The sequence below is a fragment of the Mauremys mutica genome, chromosome 14, assembly GCF_020497125.1.
Source record: "Mauremys mutica isolate MM-2020 ecotype Southern chromosome 14, ASM2049712v1, whole genome shotgun sequence".
NCBI classification, from domain to species: Eukaryota; Metazoa; Chordata; order Testudines; family Geoemydidae; genus Mauremys; species Mauremys mutica.
In genome coordinates this window covers 14,145,616-14,165,959 of record NC_059085.1, presented here as the reverse complement: position 1 = coordinate 14,165,959, position 20,344 = coordinate 14,145,616, and the positions used below count along the sequence as shown (strand labels likewise).

Below are 20,344 nucleotides of genomic sequence, written 5' to 3'. Positions count from 1 at the left end.
ACAGAGTTAGATTTGCACATGCATGTTTACCCCTATAGTTTTAGGGTTCTGCTTTATTAACTATGAATATTCCATCAAAGAAAGATGCTTTCAATAATGTCATTAAATAACAGCATCTACTTGGGGACATAATTTCAAATAAAAAAGATAATGAAAAGGTAAATTAACAGTCGTTGTGGTGATCAAAGTAGTGACACGCTTCACTGCTGAACTACAATATTTGGAGGCATCCACATACCTTGTCTTGCTGTTGCTTCATTAATTTAACCAGTTCAATGGGAGTATTTTCTGAATAACCGGTCTCTTCAGGTTACACAGTAAAGATGTGCACAGGTGCTGAGACTGATTCTGGGATCATACATTCAGAGCTATTCATTATTTGTACCTACAAAGAACTGGGCTCAAAAAAAGAGCATGAAATCAATATCCATGTACACTAAAGAAACATCATAAAACATCACCTGGATGGCACAGTTAATGCTAAACTAACTTGGAATGTTGGCAATGTAATTTTCTGTTGACTACACACAGGAGGAGGTGGCCGTCCTGGGTGTAGAGAATAGCTGTGAAAAACATTTAAGGTTCATAAAATTTTGGTGTAATCCTGGACTGATTGATGGTCAAGGAAAGTATGCAGTTTCACAGGGTTTGATGTGAAAATCAGTGGCTCTGTCTGAGTTTTAAGTGAAACTCTGAATGTGAACCCACATGGATTAGAATGTAAGGCAATGTTGGCACACAGCAACACATTTAATTTGTGTGTGTGTGTGTGTGTGTGTGTGTATATATATATATATATAATGTGTGTGTGTATATAGCCTTACGTTCTAATATATTAAATATAAATATAAAACTCTGCTGGGATTCACTCCAATACAGTACAGCAGTAGCACATATCCAGTGCTTCCCTAATCTGTGATTGAACCCTGAATGTTCTCTCTCTGCTCTAAAAGCATCAGCTGCAAGCATCTGAACAATGGTGAGGCAGGGATTTTTAAAGGGCCAAACAAGCCATTTTTATCTGAAACATCTTACTCAGGTGAACAGGCCAAATAAATCCTTGAAGTCAATGGAATTATACCAGAGATTATTTTGCTTTGTTCTCTTTCTATTCTACACCTATCCCTACCTTCAAACCAACCTAAACCAGTTAAAAAAAGGAGTCAAAAGTTGTCAGGCTCCTTAACCTTCTCCCCAATTTACTGTATGACCACTCTATGTAACATATCCATTGTCTCTCCACCACAGTATCATGCAAATCCTGCCTCTAATAATCCAAAGTAGAGGATTTCTGGTATGTGTTGCTTGTATTCCTGCACATCTTTAGAATACAATTATTGTGCGGAACCTTTCTGTAGCCTAGCTGATAGAATGTAATGCATTCAGGGAAAGACTTATATTAAATGGAGTTAGAAATCATTAGAATAGTGTAGAATAATGATTAAACCAAGGCTCTCAATTTTCGTGCTGTAAAAATTATTAACTTAATACACAAATGTTAAAAGATAATTATAAAATGTTACCTTTTGAAAGTGCACAAGTTCAGCTTCTGACATGTTCAGAGGGTAGAAGTCTGTCTGGTCACTGCTGCTATCTGTAGAAAAGTAATTTTTAAACTGTTTAGTGCCTTTAATTTCTGTGCAGAGAAATGAATTAAGATTCCCTTTAGTTGGTGGTGTGATTGCTTGCTCCTTCATAGTCCAGTGTTTTTAAAAGTGCCCTTGCTATCATGGTTTTTTTTTGTTCGAGCTCCCTATGAACAACTAATATGTTGGCTGTTGGAAGCATGCTGCATTCATCCTAGGCCTTAGAGAACTAGCATGTTATCTTTATCTGAAACAAAGCTACAGAACGGTAGAACAAGCAGAGGAGCTTGGCTGGTTTGGGCCGGGCTTCTGGTGTGAAGCTTTGGCGGGTTGACCCCTCATTCCTATTGAAGGAAGGCATTTGTAGCTCTGAGTTAGGTAAAGGGAACAATTACAGCAATCACATCCTTGCAAGGCAGGGTAAACTAGTGTTTATAAAGGTTTTTGAGAGACTTTGACAAATAATACTTTGCACACATTCTCTTAGAAGATCTCAAAGCCCTTTACAAACTAAACATCTCCGTGTGGTGTGTTAGACCTATTTTATGGCAAGTGAAAATTAGACCTTGTGTATATACCAGTAATTCCGTACTGCTAAAAGTGTGCCTCATTGGGGTGTAGTGGATTTTTAATATAGTTATAAGCCCTAGTGTGCATGCAATTATATTGGTGTAAAATGCCTTCTATAACTGTAGTTTACACCGGGGAGCCCTGGGCACTTTAAATCCCACTGGAGCCCTGCCGCTGCTACCCCGGGGCTGCGGCAGCGGGGCTCGCCAGCGATTTAAAGGACCTGGGGCTCCCCGCAGCGGCTGGAGCCCGGAGCTCTTTAAATCACCGCCGGAGCCCTGCCGCTCCTACCCTGGTATAACAGGATTTCAGCAGTAATGTGGTAGGGATTTTTGGCTCCCCACGACCATGTTACAGAGGGGTAGAGGTGTATTTTGTTTTCTGAAGCAGAGTAAGCTATATCAGTATAAGCACTCTTAGGCCAGTGTAATCGCATCACACAGGTGGGTAGTTGGGTTGCTGCTTTAACTTCAATAGTATCGTTAAAGCAATGAAACTTTCTGGCACAGACAAGTTCTTGAGTACAAAGACGAGATGACTTGCCTAAGGTCACACAGTGGATCAGTGGCACAGCTGGGAATAAAATCCAGTTCTTCTGACTATAGTCAGTGCTTTTAACATAATGAATGCTCCCACTCCCATAGAGTGTGAAGTAACATATATTACTGTGGGATGAAACGAGCACCCATTTTCTTTCTAAAGACCAACTGGAATTTAAATTTTTCTGAAACATTAATTTGCATGCTCACATTTTTTTGTGCTGGTTCTTTATCATGATTCTGAGACTTACTTTTACATTCAACTTCTCACTGTTCATGAACATATATACTTCAGTGCAAGCTGACTGTAAAGAGCTAATGACAGACATTTTGAAAGCCATTCCACCAAAACCCTGCAGATGTACTACCTTGGGATGTGATTGCATCAGAGCTGAGAAGCTCAGTAGGCTTAGAGCCGGTCAGTGCTTGGATGAGAGATTTAGGGGAGTTCCGTAGGAGTCATTTGTCTGGTTGAATTGGTGAATGAATGTCAGCAGGGTGTTAAGAAGCACTTCAGTGTTGAAACTGCCACCTTCCAGATGAGAACACTAAGGGCCTCACAGCTTGGTCATTAAAGAGCCCATTATAACTTCTGCAAGCACCCCAGTAAAAAGTGCTCCCAAACATTTAATTGGGGAATTACACCCTGCCTGTTTAAATTGGACCTTATATTAAATCGTGAATAGAATATATCATTTAACATGAGTTGTTGTGTTGCTGTGCAGTGTTAAACAATTGTGCCCCACCTTGGAGTTCACTGCAGTCCAATGGTGAGTAAAGTGATTCTAATCTAGTTCGTAAACAGATTTTTGGATCCTTAAGTTGCTTACTCTGTCCTGAAATGAAACCATTCTATCCACATAAATTTCAAGTCTGTCCTCTGCCCTTCCCCCTCTGCCCCCCACCTTTGATCAGGCAGCTGTCCTGATCATGCTGGTGTGCGCACATGGCTCACATGCTGAAATACAGGAGACGAACACCACTACATGGAGGGGACTCCTGTCCAGGAGCATGTGAGCTGCTTGCACATGCTAGTGTGACCAAGGACAGCTGCCAGTGAGCCCTGGTGTCTGCCCCAGTGGACAGGGCTGGGGGTGGTATAGCCACGCCAGAGGAGTTGCCCAAGCTGGGCACTGGCTCCTGCAAGTGGCAGCCCAAAATGCTGCTGCTTTTACCACTGCGGTTCCTGGCCTGGTCACTGGCCATGGCCCTGCTGGTCTCACTTCTTGTTGCTAGAGCCCTGCAACTCCGCTAATATCCACTTTATATCCATGGATATCTGCATCCATGGATATACCTGCTCTAACCATGGTGGCACAGGCCTTGCATGTTTCTGTGCACATGGGAGGGAAAAGTAGATAAGCACAACTTTGGCCTTGGGCAGTCATTTTTATTTGTATTGCTATCCAAGTCTCAGACCCAAAATTCTGAATAACAGTAGGCCACATTTTCTTGATTACACTAGCAACTCCAAAGACATTGTGGTTACTTTAGTGTAAGTCAGTGGTCACCAACCAGTAGATTGCGATTGACTGGTCGATCCTGGAGCTTCTGATAGTCTATCCCTATCTCTGGCAGCACAGCAGGGCTAAGGCAGGCTCCCTGCTTGCCCCAGCCCCATGCCGCTCCCAGAAATGGCCAGCACACCCCTGCGGCCCCTGGGGGGACAGAGGGGGGGGGGACAGGAGTCTTGGTGTGCTGCTCCTGCCTACAAGCACCACCCCTGGAGCTCCAATTGGCCTGCACCCCAACCCTCTGCCCCAGCCTGGAGCCTCCTCCTGCACCCAAACTCCCTCCTAGAACTTGCACCCCAACTCCCTGCCCCCACCCAGTGAAAATGAGTGAGGGTGGGGAAGAGTGAGCGACGGGGGGCGGGGGAAGGAGTGAGAGGGGCGGGGCCTTGGGGAAGAGGCGAGGTAGATCCTGGGTTGCACTTAAATTCAAAAAGTGGTCTTGTGCATAAAAAGGTTGGAGACCACTGGTGTAGGGGAAAAGATAATTTGTCCACTGCATTTAACCGACAGTCCTAATATGTATCCAGCACATTAGAGAATTGGAGTATAAGAATTTGTGGTATCATTTCTAGGCCTGGGATACCTAAATCACCCAGAGCTCCAGGATATAGACTGTGGTTGACAGTGCCAGTCTCTGGCACAACAGAACTCTCTGCTGTAAGAGCAAACCTTATTTGTGCAGAAGGCAACAGCTTACTTGGGGAAGGGAGGCTATTTGGTCCCCATGTATGTGACAGATCCCCAAAGGATCTACCTAGTAAACCAGAAGAGTCTCCTGCTCTTCAGAGGGGAAGGACCAGAAAAAAACCAACAACACATGGATTAACTAATTCTTGGGGACAAGAAATGAAAAAAACAGTAACAGGAGTGAGGGACATAGGTTTACAATCAAGGTTCCAGAGGGGGACATCGAGCAGAGAACCACAGATCGTGCCCACTCTCCTTGAGAGATCCAGGGAGCTGGTAGATGCCACCCACAGGAATTCTGCCTGGAGACATGAACATACAAATACACAAAATTGAGTCCCACAGTCATGATTGCAAGAAATCATCCCATCCAACCTCCTTCTCCTCTAGGAGGAGGTTGACAACAAAGTTCTACAACTTTGTGGGGCCACAGATGAAGATACATGGGTAGGAGAGAGAGCTGAAATTATGGAATGAACTCCTAGAGGATCTAAAAATCAGCAGACTTCACCACCTTCCATTCAAAGTGCAAGGGAAACTTCTTGTACCTGTCTGTGCTAACAACACACAGCACATTTTTTTTATTGTTTTTAAAAACCACATGGACTAGATTGACTAACGTGGGTCACATGTTTTTTCCACATAATTTAATGCACAACTATAAAGTGCTTAGATAACACTAGGAGTAGATGTCATTCTAGTCAGGTTCTTATGACTTAAATAACTAAACTAAATTATTGGGAAGACAGAGTAGTCAGTGTCCTTGAAGTCAAATCTCAGCTCACGCAAACAAAATGTAGGATTCAGATGCACAGACTAAAATGTGGGTGGAAGTAGAGTAAAATACCAAAGAACTTTAGGGAATTAAAACTGGAAGTGATGAATAGACGGTAATTACAAATGACCCTAGTTGAAAGGGAAATGAAGAGTTTAAACTGGAATCCATGAATGACAAGGATGCAGTGGAAGACTGAAATGGAGACTGTCCTGAATGTGTAGAAGTGGTTGTTTCACGAGATTTTGAGGAGGAAACTAACACCTTATGTTGTGCTCAATATGACTTGCACGGAGGCAGAGGAGGAGAACCATTAAGAGTGACTGAGTCAGCAAGACAGATGTGACACTGCAGGAGGTAGAACCAGAAGTGGAAGTAGGTCATGACCCCATTTTAATGGAGTTGCCAGGGCTGGTTTAGACTTGCTGGGGCCCAGGGCCAAAGCTGAAGCCCAAGGGCTTCCACCCTGGGCAGTGGGGCTCTGGTTACAGGTCCCTGCCTGGGGCTGAAGTAGGGTGACCAGATGTCCTGATTTTATACGGACAGTCCCAGTTTTTTTGGGTCTTTTTCTTATACAGGCTCCTATTACCCCCACCCCCATCCTGATTTTTCACACTTCCTGTCTGGTCACACTAAGCTGAAGTCTTTGGGCTTTGGTCGCCCTGCCCAGAGCGGTGGCTCCCCCACCCAGGATGGCTGGGCTTGGGCTGGCTCAAACTTTGGTTCTCCCTCCTGGGGTTGTGTAGTAACTTTTGTTGTCAGAAGGGGGTTGCAGTGCAATGAAGTTTGAGAACCTCTGAACTAGATCAAGGGCTCTAAAATGGTATGTGATTTTTAAAAGTGAATATTAATATGTGGATCAGAATTATCAACTGAGACATAAAATGACCATCTAAGATTATGGAAAACAAGTGCTAGTATTGTGTGAGCTAATGCCTGTTGCTCAGCGTGAAGGGCTGGAGTCCAGGAGTTGAAAAGTCTGGAGAAACATGGCACATGTACTACATTGATTTGAAGTCTCTTTCTATAGAGGAAAGGCTTAAATGAGAGTTAAACATAAACGGAAGAATTTTCAAACAGCCTCTAATTTTAAAGCTGCAGTCCTGCTCTCAGTCAATTGCAGGCACAAATGACACTGTAGAACAGTTGTACCCACAAATCAACTAGAAGTTTTGGGGGCAAGTTTTCATCAGATCTTTAACATTTCTTCATTTTCACATACAGGCCACTTTGGAAAACTTGACCCTCGATGTTCCAGTAATTACTTGCTAGTTCTACAAAAATCATGAAGTTAAATAGTTTTGCGGGTAGTCTAGGTTGGGGTTTGGTAGAAATTGGCCCAGGATGTACAGATGGATGTGTAAGGAGGTTTTAATGACTTCAACTTTATCCCACCCAAAGATAATTCTTATGGAAATAGAGAGAGTCTTTTAATTTAGAACATTCGTTTAAAAGATTCTGTTTCACACTGAATAACATTCAATCCATTTTCCCCCTCTTTGTCAAACTTGCTGTTAATACCGAATGTTAGCAATTGATGGGTAGATGGATGTCTTCTTCAGACTTGTGAAATATTTCTCAAATTCAAAGTTGATTAACTTTATAAATATAAATACACACACTATGTTTGTATAGAAGTTATTTGTACCATTATAGGAAGAGTTTTGAAAATCTACAGTGAGAAGATGAATCTTATTCTTTGAAGTGCTGTCACATCCTTTCAGACTATGCAGGAGTTATTTTACTCACCTCCTTATACTTATTGCTGCGGAAAGTAAGGAGAATGGGGAAGAGAGAAGTTTTTTTTTCTTTTTTTTTAAACTGTCAATTTACTAGATGAAGTTCAAGAATGATTATCATTCGGATGTTCAAATAACTACATTTTCCAAGTTGCAGAAGGATTTCTAATACATAGACCAGGCAACCTAATTAGATAATAGTATAGAATAGCTCCAAAAGATTATAGATTACAAGTTGATATAAAGAATGGGTAGCTTGATAATTATGTAGGTTTCTGGATACACAAAATGGGCTTAAATAAACCACTAATGTAATTACATGACAGTGTAAATCAACATTTGCATTATTTTTTTTTCATTTAACTGAAGGTCGGAACTACTCTGAAATATGCTTAGGTTTGACAAAAAACAATGCAGTCTAAAGCATCAAGTATCAGAGGGGTAGCCGTGTTAGTCTGGTTCTGTAAAAGCAGCAAAGAATCCTGTGGCACCTTATAGACTAACAGACGTTTTGCAGCATGAGCTTTCGTGGGTGAATACCCACTTCTTCAGATGCAAGTGGTGGAAATTTCCTGGGGCAGGTATATATAAGCAAGCAAGAAGCAAGCTAGAGATAACGAGGTTAGATCAATCAGGGTGGATGAGGCCCTGATTGATCTAACAGGAGTGGAATGTTTCTTAAGTTGTCTTGAAAAAGCATGAAGCTCACTACACATATCTGTAGCATCAATGTCTTTTGAATTTTCATGAGTCAATGCCAACTCCAGTTTTATACAAAATTCTCTTATCTGTTTTGCTGTTTTCTATGTGGATATCACATAGAAAGCCAACTACTGACTCTATCTGCTGCATCTGTTGAAATCTTTTGTCGACCGAGTGAACAGCAGTATCAAGGACTGCAAAGTAGAAATTCACTTTGAACTTTTGTTTTGGGTTCTGAATGGGTTGTGTCTTGTCCTTCATATGAAAACTCCTGTTTCTTTTGCTGAATGTGAACTGGCTGTGGTTCAAATTCTGTTGGAAAGTCTATTTCTTCAGCAAGCTCGAGAGACTCTACCAGTGTTCTTTTGAACCCTTCATCACTTCTGAATTCCTCCAGAATATTTTTAGTTTACTGCAGTCTTTGAATAGCAGAATGTATGTTCAAGTTCTTTTCCTAAAGCTGTTTACTAGTGAGGTTAATCTCGAAAAGGACATTATACCACTAAATGAGTGAAGTCACAAATTTGAACTTGGAAAGGCCATTTGCAAGCGCTTCTGCATCTGAACATGCCATATTGCCAGATGATCCAGTAAATTGGCCTCACTCTGCACACAAGAGAACACCTGAGGAACAAAGACTAAACTGGGAGAAGTGCTGGTTCCAGGCAGGAAAGAAGGAAGCCTGCCTGTGTATGAAACCTTGGTGGACTGTTTATATTATCTAACAGGGCCTCTTTTCAGACCCCTGAAGTACAGGATTTGAGACGTCTTTACCATCAGGGGGCAGCTTGAGAGAAGGAAACCCTGAGCAATATCTTCAACCCCTGCAGGGGCTTGACCTGTAAATGCAGACGGTTGGGGGCTCAGCACACCGTTGGGAGATTCTGACTTGCCATGTGAATTCTCCAACTGTGAAACCACTTAGACAAGATGGGAGAGTCGCATTGATGCTTTAAAGCCTCTTCGCTATGAAATTGGAAACATTTATGATGCCCTAATTGAAATTTCTGATGATACTACCTTTACTGGATCATCTGGCAATATGGCATGTTCAGATGCAGAAGCGCTTGCAAATGGCCTTTCCAAGTTCAAATTTGTGACTTCACTCATTTTGTGGTATAATGTCCTTTTCGAGATTAACCTCACTAGTAAACAGCTTTAGGAAAAGAACTTGAACATACATTCTGCTATTCAAAGACTGCAGTAAACTAAAAATATTCTGGAGGAATTCAGAAGTGATGAAGGGTTCAAAAGAACACTGGTAGAGTCTCTCGAGCTTGCTGAAGAAATAGACTTTCCAACAGAATTTGAACCACAGCCAGTTCACATTCAGCAAAAGAAACAGGAGTTTTCATATGAAGGACAAGACACAACCCATTCAGAACCCAAAACAAAAGTTCAAAGTGAATTTCTACTTTGCAGTCCTTGATACTGCTGTTCACTCGGTCGACAAAAGATTTCAACAGATGCAGCAGATAGAGTCAGTAGTTGGCTTTCTATGTGATATCCACATAGAAAACAGCAAAACAGATAAGAGAATTTTGTATAAAACTGGAGTTGGCATTGACTCATGAAAATTCAAAAGACATTGATGCTACAGATATGTGTAGTGAGCTTCATGCTTTTTCAAGACAACTTAAGAAACATTCCACTCCTGTTAGATCAATCAGGGCCTCATCCACCCTGATTGATCTAACCTCGTTATCTCTAGCTTGCTTCTTGCTTGCTTATATATACCTGCCCCAGGAAATTTCCACCACTTGCATCTGAAGAAGTGGGTATTCACCCACGAAAGCTCATGCTGCAAAACGTCTGTTAGTCTATAAGGTGCCACAGGATTCTTTGCTGCTTCTAAAGCATCAGTAAACCTATGAGTGAAAATCTATCCCTGCTTACTTCACTGTGAAGTGCCAGATAATGCAGATCTTAGAGAGAGATCTTATTCAGACTGATGTTAATGGAAGTGTCATAGGTTTGTTCCCCACTTTGAACTTTAGCGTCCAAAAGGTGGGGACCTTGCATGTACCCTTTTAAGCTTAATTTCTAGCTTAGATCTGATAGCGGTGCCACCAACCAAAAATATAGTGTTTTGGTACACTTTTCATTTTCCCCAAACCTTCCCTGGGGAACCCAAGACCCAAACCCCTGGGTTTCTTAACACAAGGGGAAATAAACCATTCCCCCACCTTTCCCCTCCCAGACTTTCCCTCCCTTGGTTACCCTGAGAGGCTACACGGATCCAAACTCCTTGGATCTTAAAAAAACAAAGAGGAATTCACCATCCCCCTCCTTTTTCCCCCCACCAATCCCTGGTGAGTCCAGACCCAATTTCCTGGATCTTAAAACAAAGAAAAATCAATCAGCTTCTTAAAAAGAAAGCTTTAAATTTTACTTTTTCTTTCTTTAATTAATCTCTGTAAAATCAGGATGGAAAAATGTTTACAGGGTATTCAGTTCATATAACCTAGAGGGACTCCCTCCCCCCCTTCTAAGATTCAAAGTACAGCAAACAGAGGTAAAAAATCCTTCCAGCAAATACACATTCACAAGTTAGAAAACAAACATAAGACTAATCCGCCTTTCTATCTAGTACTTATTATTTTGAACATATAAGAGACTGTTTCAGAAAGATTGGAGAAACCTGGCTGCACGTCTGGTCCCTCTTAGCCCCAAGAGCGAACAGCCCCCAAAACAAAGAACACAAACAAAGACTTCCCTCCAGCAAGATTTGAAAGTATTTTGTCCCTTCATTGGTCCTCTGGTCAGGTGTCAGCCAGGTTTACTGAGCTTCTTAACCCTTTACAGGTAAAAGAAACATTAACCCTTAACTATCTGTTTATAACAGGAAATCTCAGATTTCTTTGGACACACTTCAATGCCAGTTATGCTTGAATAAGAACTGCAGGATTTGGCTATATTACAGTGTTTTTCAAACTGTGGGTTGTGACCTAGTACTGGGTCGTGGCATGTCAGGCATGGGGTCACCTTGCTCTGGCCAGCACTGCTGACCGGGACGTTAAAAGTCCTGTCAGCGGTGCTACCCAGCTAAGGGAGGCTAGTGCCTACCTTTTCCGACACCGCACTGGGCCCCGGAAGCAGCCAGCAGCAGGTCTGGCTTCTAGGCAGGGGGTCCATGCCCCTGCCCCAAGCACCACCTCCGCACTCCTGGTCAATGGGAGCTGGGAGGGGTGTTGGATAAGGGCAAGATGTGGGCCTGGATGAAGACTGAGGACACAAAATTACAAGGCACAGAACTGAGGAGCGGCTGGTGGGCAGTGCACAGTTGTTCGATTGGATGGGTAGATTTAGGGCACAGCTTCAGCTGGATGATTTGTGTAAGGTGAAACATGTTTTTTCAGGACAGCTGATGCTAACAGAGTTTGTGAACTTGCCCAATTTATTTGCCCTAGTATACTAAACATTTTTTTATTCCCTTCAAAATTAACATTCATATTCAAGATAAATTCAAGGTGCCTATATTGCACTAGACTTTATTTTATATTAGGGTTTTGTCTGTGGCAGAACTAGTCTCCAAATTTGTAATGTGGCTTATTGTATAGGTATAGTCTGTTACCGAACACTATATCAAGATGAGATCTCTACAGATAATTACAATACAACCCACTTATTATGTTTATTGAAACTAAAAGTCTGAGGCTAGAATCAGTGGAGTCACACATCAGACTAATTTGCATTGTACCTTATGAATAAAGAATCCTGCTTGCAAAACATATAATTAGTCAAAGGGAACAACAGACAGTAACAAAACCTCATAGGGCAAGTGCTTTCACACTTTGAATTTACTGAATAATTAGACAAAGCAAACATTGACTACTCGCTGGATTAAGGGGTTGATCCTGTGAGAAGGTGAGTACCCTGAACTCTGAGTATGCTGGAGTGGAACTCTTCTACGTAAGTCTTTATACTGTGTTTTCCTAACTGTGAGGATTTTAGGAACTTGGGACCAATTGATTATCAAATTGGTACTTGCTCAGGGAGCAGGATAAATGCATTTAAATTACACCCATTATTAGTAAGCAGTTTTATGTAAGTTAATTTCTTACATGCCAATGTATTAAAAGGCTTTACATTTATCCTCTGAAATTTGCTTTGTCTAATAAGAATCACCTACATTTGGATAAGCCAGGAGTTAATATCAGGTTAAACAAAAATTACATTTTCACATAGCCAAAAATGGGCGGGGAAAGTGTTAGACCAAAAAATGTAGCATGTTTAGGTTTACAGGGAATGTGCTAACAGCGCAACTTTTTATTTCTGGGGGACAAGGTTTTAAGTGTTTTTTCCAAAGGTGATAATTCTTTAGCAGATGCTCTGGGCCTTCTCCTGATTACTCTGTTCTCCACACATACACAAGTCCAGTGTTTTCTATCCGAGCTATGAAGCAATCTGTGATGCTAATGGGAACTGATTTTTATGGTAAAGCAACTGCACAGAATTGTGATCGATGTCATTATAATTGAACATTCAGAAGTAATAGCAGGGTAAATAACTGATTTCTTTTTTTTTTAGAAAAAGAAAATACTAAATAGAAAAGACCAATGAACATATTCTGGCCTTATTGAAGTCAAAAGTGAAGTTTACATTGACTTCAGTAGGGATTTGTCTTGCAGGCAGGACGCTTAACTGGACCATAGTGCCATGACCAGTATGTACACATTCAGAAGGACAAGCACTGAAAAACTGTACAATTCAAATTTATTTTATGTACCAACTTTCTGTGAAAGTTATTCCCAAAACGTTTTTTAACTTAAATGATACAATTACAGAACATTTTAGGGAACACATCACATATTCTTGTCACCAAGAAACATATATAGAGAGTTCTATTTGCTTGTGACAGACCCAGGCCAGTGGGGTACAGGAGTCTGGTAGAGGGCAAATCTACTCATCTAGTGACCAGTATTTTTCTGTTCCCTGAGTGACCAGAGCAGGGGCTGCACTAGAGTAATCAGGAACCTGCTAGAACTAATCAGCCTGTCTGCCTTAATTGGAACACCTGCAGCCAATCAAGGCAGGCTAATCAGGGCACCTGGGTTTAAAAAGGAGCTCACTCCAGTCAGGTGGGAGGGAGCCAGAGGAGAGGAAGTGCATGTGAGGAGCTGGGAGCAAGAGGCGCAAGGAGCTGAGAGTGAGAGTGAGTGCTGCTGGAGGACTAAGGAGTACAAGCGTTATCAGACACCAGGAGGAAGGTCCTGTGGTGAGGATAAAGAAGGTGTTTGGAGGAGGCCATGGGGAAGTAGCCCAGGGAGGTGTAGCTGTCATGCAGCTGTTACAAGAGGCACTATAGACAGCTGCAATCCACAGGGCCCTGGGCTGGAACCTGGAGTAGAGGGCGGGCCCGGGTTCCCCCCAAACCTCCCAACTCCTGATCAGACACAGGAGAAGTTGACCCAGACTATGGGGAAGATCACTGAGGTGAGCAAATCTGCCAATAAGCGCAGGACCCACCAAGGTAGAGGAGGAACTTTGTCACATGCTGCATGTGCACTTTTTTTTCTAGTAAATTTTATATGTGCCTTATAAATGTAAAGTCAGATTTCCACAGTTAGAATGGAAGTGTCTTCATTGAAACAGGTTCATCCTGTTTTGATCACAGGGAAATCAAGTCATGAGGGACTATTGCATTCTTTTTTTCTTTTAGCAGGATAGTTAAAAGAGGTTTATAATCTGGTTCTGGCTTTAGTATAATGTTATTAGTGACAAGCTGGGCCAGCATAATTGAATAACTGAGAGAAACCCAAAGCAACAGAAGTGCTACCCAGCACTGTTTCAGAAACAGGGTTGCATAAACAAAAGAAGAATGAAAGCAAGAATTTGGCCCATGGGCAATAGTAATAAATACAGCACCAGTCAGCTTTGCTGCTTGAAGTAGTGCTACTTTGTCAGATCCAGGTTGACACATGCCTCATTACTTTCTGGTTGGAAATGCATAATGTCAAGTCCCACAAAGCTCTAGAAGCTGCAGTGTAACTTTTGAGTACATGAAGCCATGTTTTCAAAAAAGCTCAAGGTCAGATTTTTTTTTTTAAGTGCTCAACATCTACAATTTGCACCAGATCTTGAAAAGAGTTCAGCGCCAATGTGCTAAGCTCTTTTAAAGATCTGTACATTTAGTTTTGTGCCTAAACACTTGAATATCTGGCCCATATAGCATAGTTTAATGCAAGGATTGGCAACCTTTCAGAAGTGGTGTGCCGAGTCTTCATTTATTCACTCCTAATTTAAGGTTTTGCATGCCAGTAATACATTTTAATGTTTTTAGAAGGTCTTTCTATAAGTATATAATATATAACTAAGCTATTGTTGTATGTAAAGTAAGGTTTTTAAAATGTTTAAGAAACTTCATTTAAAATTAAATTAAAATGCAGAACCCCCCAGACTGATGGCCAGGACCTGGGCAACGTGAGTGCCACTGAAAATCAGCTCGTGTGCTGCCTTTGGCATGTGTGCCATAGGTTGCCTACCCCTGGTTTAATGTTTATTTTGGGAACTTCTGAAGCAGTGGGAACAGCCATAGCATATGCACAGAGAAGTTTAAAATCTGCTCAGTAGCCCCCTGTATCTTTCAAATGGGGTCAGAGTTGCATTTCCATGGCTCTAGACCCCTCATGAAAACCTCAGAAACACTTGGAGGGATGGGGGCCACAGACCTTTCTGCGGAGAGGGAATTAGTCAGCAGCAGTAGTGGGAGAAGCAGGTGTTCAGATACCATGGAGATGAGCATGCTGTAAATACCTCTGTCCCACTAGCCCCTCTGTCATCATGTCCAATGTTCTGGAACCTGTCCATCTGTTGAGTCAGGGATCTGACTGTCTGGGAGTTGGGAGTGAGTACTTGGGCTGGTGTGTGCTAGGGAAGGGAGAGAGGATGAGTGATAGTGACAGGGTGTGTGGGTGTGTGTGTTGCGGGGAGTTCCTTCTTGTAAGAAAGAGGAAAAGGTAAAGGGTTATTTCTAAATATAGAAAGAGGCAAAAATATTTGGAGGGGAGAAGAGGAGTATTGAATCATTATTTATATATATTCTATATATAAATAAAAATAAGTTTACAACACCTTAGTTGTAAGTGAAAAACAGAATTCAACTTACAGCAGGGATTCAACCTCCATTTCATATGAAAAACACAGCGAGTATGTCTACACTGCAGTGTAAGTACAGGGTTAGCAGAACCTGAGTTTGTTAACTTAGAGCTTGATCAGCTACATTCAGCTGTAACCCAAGGTTGGGAATTATTGAACCCTGGGTCCCAACTTGGAGCTCCATTGTCTACAGTGTCTGGGACCCTCCCACCTCAAAGAGTTCTAGAGCCCGGGGTCCAATCTGAGCCAAAACATCTACACTTCAATCAAATAGCCCCTTAGCCCAAGAGCCCAAGTCAGCTGTCATGGGCCAGCCACGGATTTTTAATTCAGTGTAGACATACCCTCAGACTCTATTTTGGCGTGCTATATAAACACTTAAACTTCATAAGTAATCATAATGTTGCCCACTGTGCAACATCTGCATTGTCTCTATAGTATGCTCCAGACTACATAAAGGTTGGGCAAACCTTATTATTAAAAACTATGCTGCTATTGAAGTCAATGCAAAACTCTCATTGACTTCAATGTAAGCGATTCTGGGTGCTTTATTAATGTAGTTAGAGTGAACACAAAATAAATGTTAAATTGAAAAGGTTGTCTTTCATCTAGCTGCCTTTTGACTGACAGAGATGTCAGGGTATAGTAAAGTTTGACTCATCCTGACTTCCTGTGCAGTTACATGATTTGTTAGTTATTACATATTTGTATTCTTTAGAGGATTCCTAATTCTGTCTTTGAATAATTCATCTTAATCTTAAACCAGTTTAAGACAAATCCATTCCTATAATGTATTGACCCTGTCCTCTAACGGATGATTGCTCAGCACCTCAAAATTGAATTTTTTAAAAGAAAAATCATCATGAGTATTTTATATTAAACACGTAAGTTTTAATCAGGTTTTCTGTATTACTTTTCTTGGGTTGATGCCTTTTGTCAGTAGAACTCTTTCTTACTGTAACTATATTACCTGTATCTAAAGACTTAAATAAACCTCTTTACCAGTAAGGCACCAAGAATAATTATATGGATGTAAAATGAACTTGCAAAATATCTAGGGCTCCACATACAGGGAGTCTTCATGATGAATCAAACCTTGGAAAGGTTAAGAATGAAGTATAGATGAGCTTAATAAAATACATGGATGAGTTTCTTGCTGTCCCTTTAAACTTTATATATGCCTTCCTACAAACTGGAAAACAAGCGTTGATATTGTATTTCTCAAACGGTGTTTTTTCCCTCCACCCGACACACTTTTAAAATGGAAATTCACATAGTTGTTTTTAACAACTTCCACTTGTCGTTGGTGTCAGCATAAGTCCTCCCCACCCCAAGCAACTCAGTTATACTGACCAGTATAGACAGCGCTATATTGACATAGCTCCTGCCTCTTGTGGAGCTGTGGTACTTACGCTGATAGGAGAAGCTCTCCCATCGGCATATGTAGTGTCTCGACTAATGCTTCAGTGGTGCAGTTGCATCACTGTAAGTGTACACAAGTCCTTAATTGACTGCTGCAGCTGAGGAAAAAAAAATATTTTTGTCTGGGAGCTTAGAAGGGGTCATAGAAGACAGTGTGATGCCAAACTACCTTATGGGGAGCTCTGGGAATGACTGCCTCAGGGAACACTCTCATGTAAAGAGAGTGCACAGACTACACCCGTATTTTAGTGTGGTGCATCCTGTTTCCCCAGGTGCAATGTACCTGCACTGTCCAGGCAGAGTCACGACTCTTCATCACGCCTTATGAGGCATGAAATCTGCTCTCCCAGCCCTTTGTGCACGGTATGCAAGGGGGTTGGGGAAGGACTTTTTTGCATCCTTCTCGGATGAGGATAAGATGAGCCATTATAATATACAAATGTTTAAATGAAAACTAAAATACAACTGTTCAACTAACCCCCCCACAAAGATCATCATCCCAGTCATCATCTTTGAGAAAGTGTACTTGAGGTGTTTCTCTTGAGACCCAGCTTCCTCTCCTTTTAAAAAAGATAACTATTCATTTTTGTATTTCTAGGGGTTTTTTTCTGATCCCATGGATGTTTTTCCGGGAGAATATATTTCATTTGCTGAGGCTAACACAGTGAATCTGATTCAACTCGTATCTCATTGACATTGTGAGCCCATTATGTCATCATCATGATCAAATTAAGTGCATGTAGATCCTATTGATCTTTAGTTCCAAACTCCAGGAATATGGCAGGAATACTAAGCCTGATGGGATAAAATAAATAATAAATACAGCTTTATTAAGAGGCTATTTCTAATAAGCAGTCGCCTTAAAGCTATTTAGTGTTTAATACATGAATCAACCATCTCTTAAACATGACTAGAGACCACCTAGAATTGGCCCCAAAGACAGAAGACTGCAGTCTGCACAGTTCTGTGTACTGCTTGAAGTTTTCATGCTGAAATAAGACAGTCCAGTTACAATAATAGTAATAATCCTTACTGATTTCACTGATATCTAATTAACTAGCAGATCAATGTTTCAACAACCAGTGATTTGTTAAACATTGAAAATATGTCTTCATTAAATATTTGTCAGGTATTTAAAAATGTAAGTACTTACAAAGTGCAATTAAAACACTTATAAAATACAAAATCATAAATATTTACCAACAAAATCCATACCTCAGCCCTCTTATGATTGAAGCTATTGTAAACTAATCTTATTTGCGTGTCCCAAAATATTGTCTTTGCCAGTGGGTGAGTAATTTTTTATAAGACTGATCTAACGTTCTGTTGAATTCCCTACAGCTTTTCCAGAGAAACTCCCACCCACCTTAAGGCCACTTCATGGAGACTGTATCTTGTTGCTGTTTGATTAAAACTGGCTTTCCTGCATGTTTCATAGATGTGACAACTTGAACATTCAGTCAACGCTGCCAAATTCTATTGCTTTGAACCATTTCTCAAATGTAACTGCTTCCATTCCAAATTACTAATCACTAGAGCTGGTTGGGGAATTTTTCAGCTGAACATTTTTTTGTTGAAGCCTACACTGTTCATGAAACAGGGTTGGTTTCAATGAATCTCCTGACTCAAAAATATTTTAAAAATTTTGAAATTGTCACTTTATTTCTGTGTTTTCAAAACAAAATCAATTTTTTCTAGTTTCAAACAACTTTGTTTCAAAATTTAAAATTGCACTAAAAAGACCAGAGAAAAATGTATGAATCAAAAATAGTGTTTTGAAATTACTGAAACAAGGTATGTTGATTGACCCAAACTGAAAAAGCTTTTGAGACTTTGACTTTTCACCCTGATTTGGGATCGGGAAATTTTTTGTACTCTCAAATATTTGCTGGATGGGAAAATGGTTTCCTTGACCAACTCTGCTGATCACTTTCTGCTTTCAGGTGTGGATGCAGATCCCAGGATACACTGGTAATTCTTGAAACCCCAGTTGGTGAGATTTGAAGATAGCAAATATATTGACCTAAAGAGCGATTAATGGAACTGCTGGGACCTCCCTGCTGATCTGGGAGTGGCAGGGGTGTGGGGGACTAGAACAGAAATTGAGTCAGTTAAAGAGCAGTCTATAGGTGGCGGTGCGGAGTAGAGGGAAACCTCAGAACTGTGAATAGAAGTCATGAGTCCTATACCAGAAGGAGCAGCCAGAATGAATGTTCTAAACTAGAGTGCAAAAGGAAGGAAAAAAGTAGATCTGAGGAATAAGAAGGATGTGGTTGTGCTGGTGTAAACAAGAAGAAATAGCCAACTCCAGCTTTGAACTCCAGCTGTCAGCTTATATCTAAACAATTGGCTACAGAGGAGTCTTCATAAAAAGGCCATTAGAGCAAATCTTTACCATATGTCTATATAGCACAGTCTTCCTATAGCATATTCACTTACTATCACTTCACATCTCAGCAGACCCATGTATTAACTAAAAGATTTTTGGCTATAGGGACACTTTGCACTATTATAGAGCATTTGAGACTTTTCAGTTCTCCTGATGAAATGTCTAATGCAAGCTTCTGATATTAAAAACAAAATACTCAAAGCTCTGTTTTCAGCAACTGGCGATGATTGATTTCTACAGGTCTCTTGTGAAGCCCTAAGGAATTGTGTCTCAAGCATTAGGCAAGTAAAAAAGGGAGGGGGGCGGGATTAAATATTCAGTGTACATTTGAGAATTGGACTTGCAGCGTGCCTGCACTTTAGCTACTCCTTGCTGTTTGGCAGATTTTTACTAAATTATTAAATACCATCCTGTATATAAATCTTAAAAAATAATCTGCTCTGTGTCTTAAAACATAAAAATTCACTTAAGTCTTCCAGGTGCTTTGAAAAGAATGCTGATGTCAGAAATGTTGAGGTTTTGTTATTTTTTGGGGAGCAGGGAATGAGACTGAAGTAGCTGATGAGTAGGGTTGAATGTTAATTCATGACATGAACTGTGACTTGTCTACATCAGAAGCAGTTTGCTGGCTTAGTTATACCAGCACCACCACCCCAATGGGGCGATAGCTTATACCAACAAAACAGTTCTTTTGACAGTGTAGCTTTTATACCAGTTCACTGAATGAAATAAGCCTTACTGGCAAGACAACTTTTTTTGGTGGTATAATTGTGTCTACACTAGAAATTTTTGCTGTTATAAAAATGTCTCAAAGAATCACACCCCTGACTGACATTATTATACCAGCAAAAAGCTTATAATATTAAATTCAGACAAGACATTTGGCCCTTTAATTGTGCTATCTAAATGATTATGTAGAAGACGAGGCTTGATTTTCACAAATTTATCAGCAATTGAAAAATCCTGGGCTGGTTGGAATTCAGATATTTAGAGTTAGATGGAGTGAGGAGTCCTGGATTTTAAAAATGGCACAATATGGCTTTTAGTATTTACTGTAGGACAAATCTAGCACTTCCCTCTGCAGATGCTGATTCTCACTTTAAAACAGAATGAGTGGGGTTCTTCTGTCAAATGATTCCTGACTGGAACTCCTAGCTATCCCTGTAATATAAATGCTGCTTTTCTAATTTATCTGATAGCTTTTAGCATATTCTTGTCTATAAACAAACACAAAAATGCATTTTTGTTTGTTACATTACCGGTGTAACATCCTTCTGTATCTTTTTTTTTTTTTTTAAATCTGTGTCTACTACAAAAATAACT

General features: G+C 40.7%; 1 protein-coding gene across 4 annotated transcripts in view; it reads left to right on the top strand.

Annotated features, from left to right (window-relative positions):
• The window catches only part of SMPD3 (sphingomyelin phosphodiesterase 3), a 258,319-nt gene that overhangs the window by 51,865 nt on the left and 186,110 nt on the right, over positions 1 to 20,344 (top strand). The window contains exons 1-2 of one of the 4 annotated variants that reach the window (XM_044987094.1): positions 15,206 to 15,279; positions 18,576 to 18,625. The exons of the other annotated variants lie outside the window; for them this stretch is intronic. The gene's annotated coding sequence lies outside the window, so the exon portion shown is untranslated. Of the gene's footprint in view, positions 1 to 15,205; positions 15,280 to 18,575; positions 18,626 to 20,344 lie in introns of those variants that run through there. 4 annotated transcript variants of the gene reach the window in all.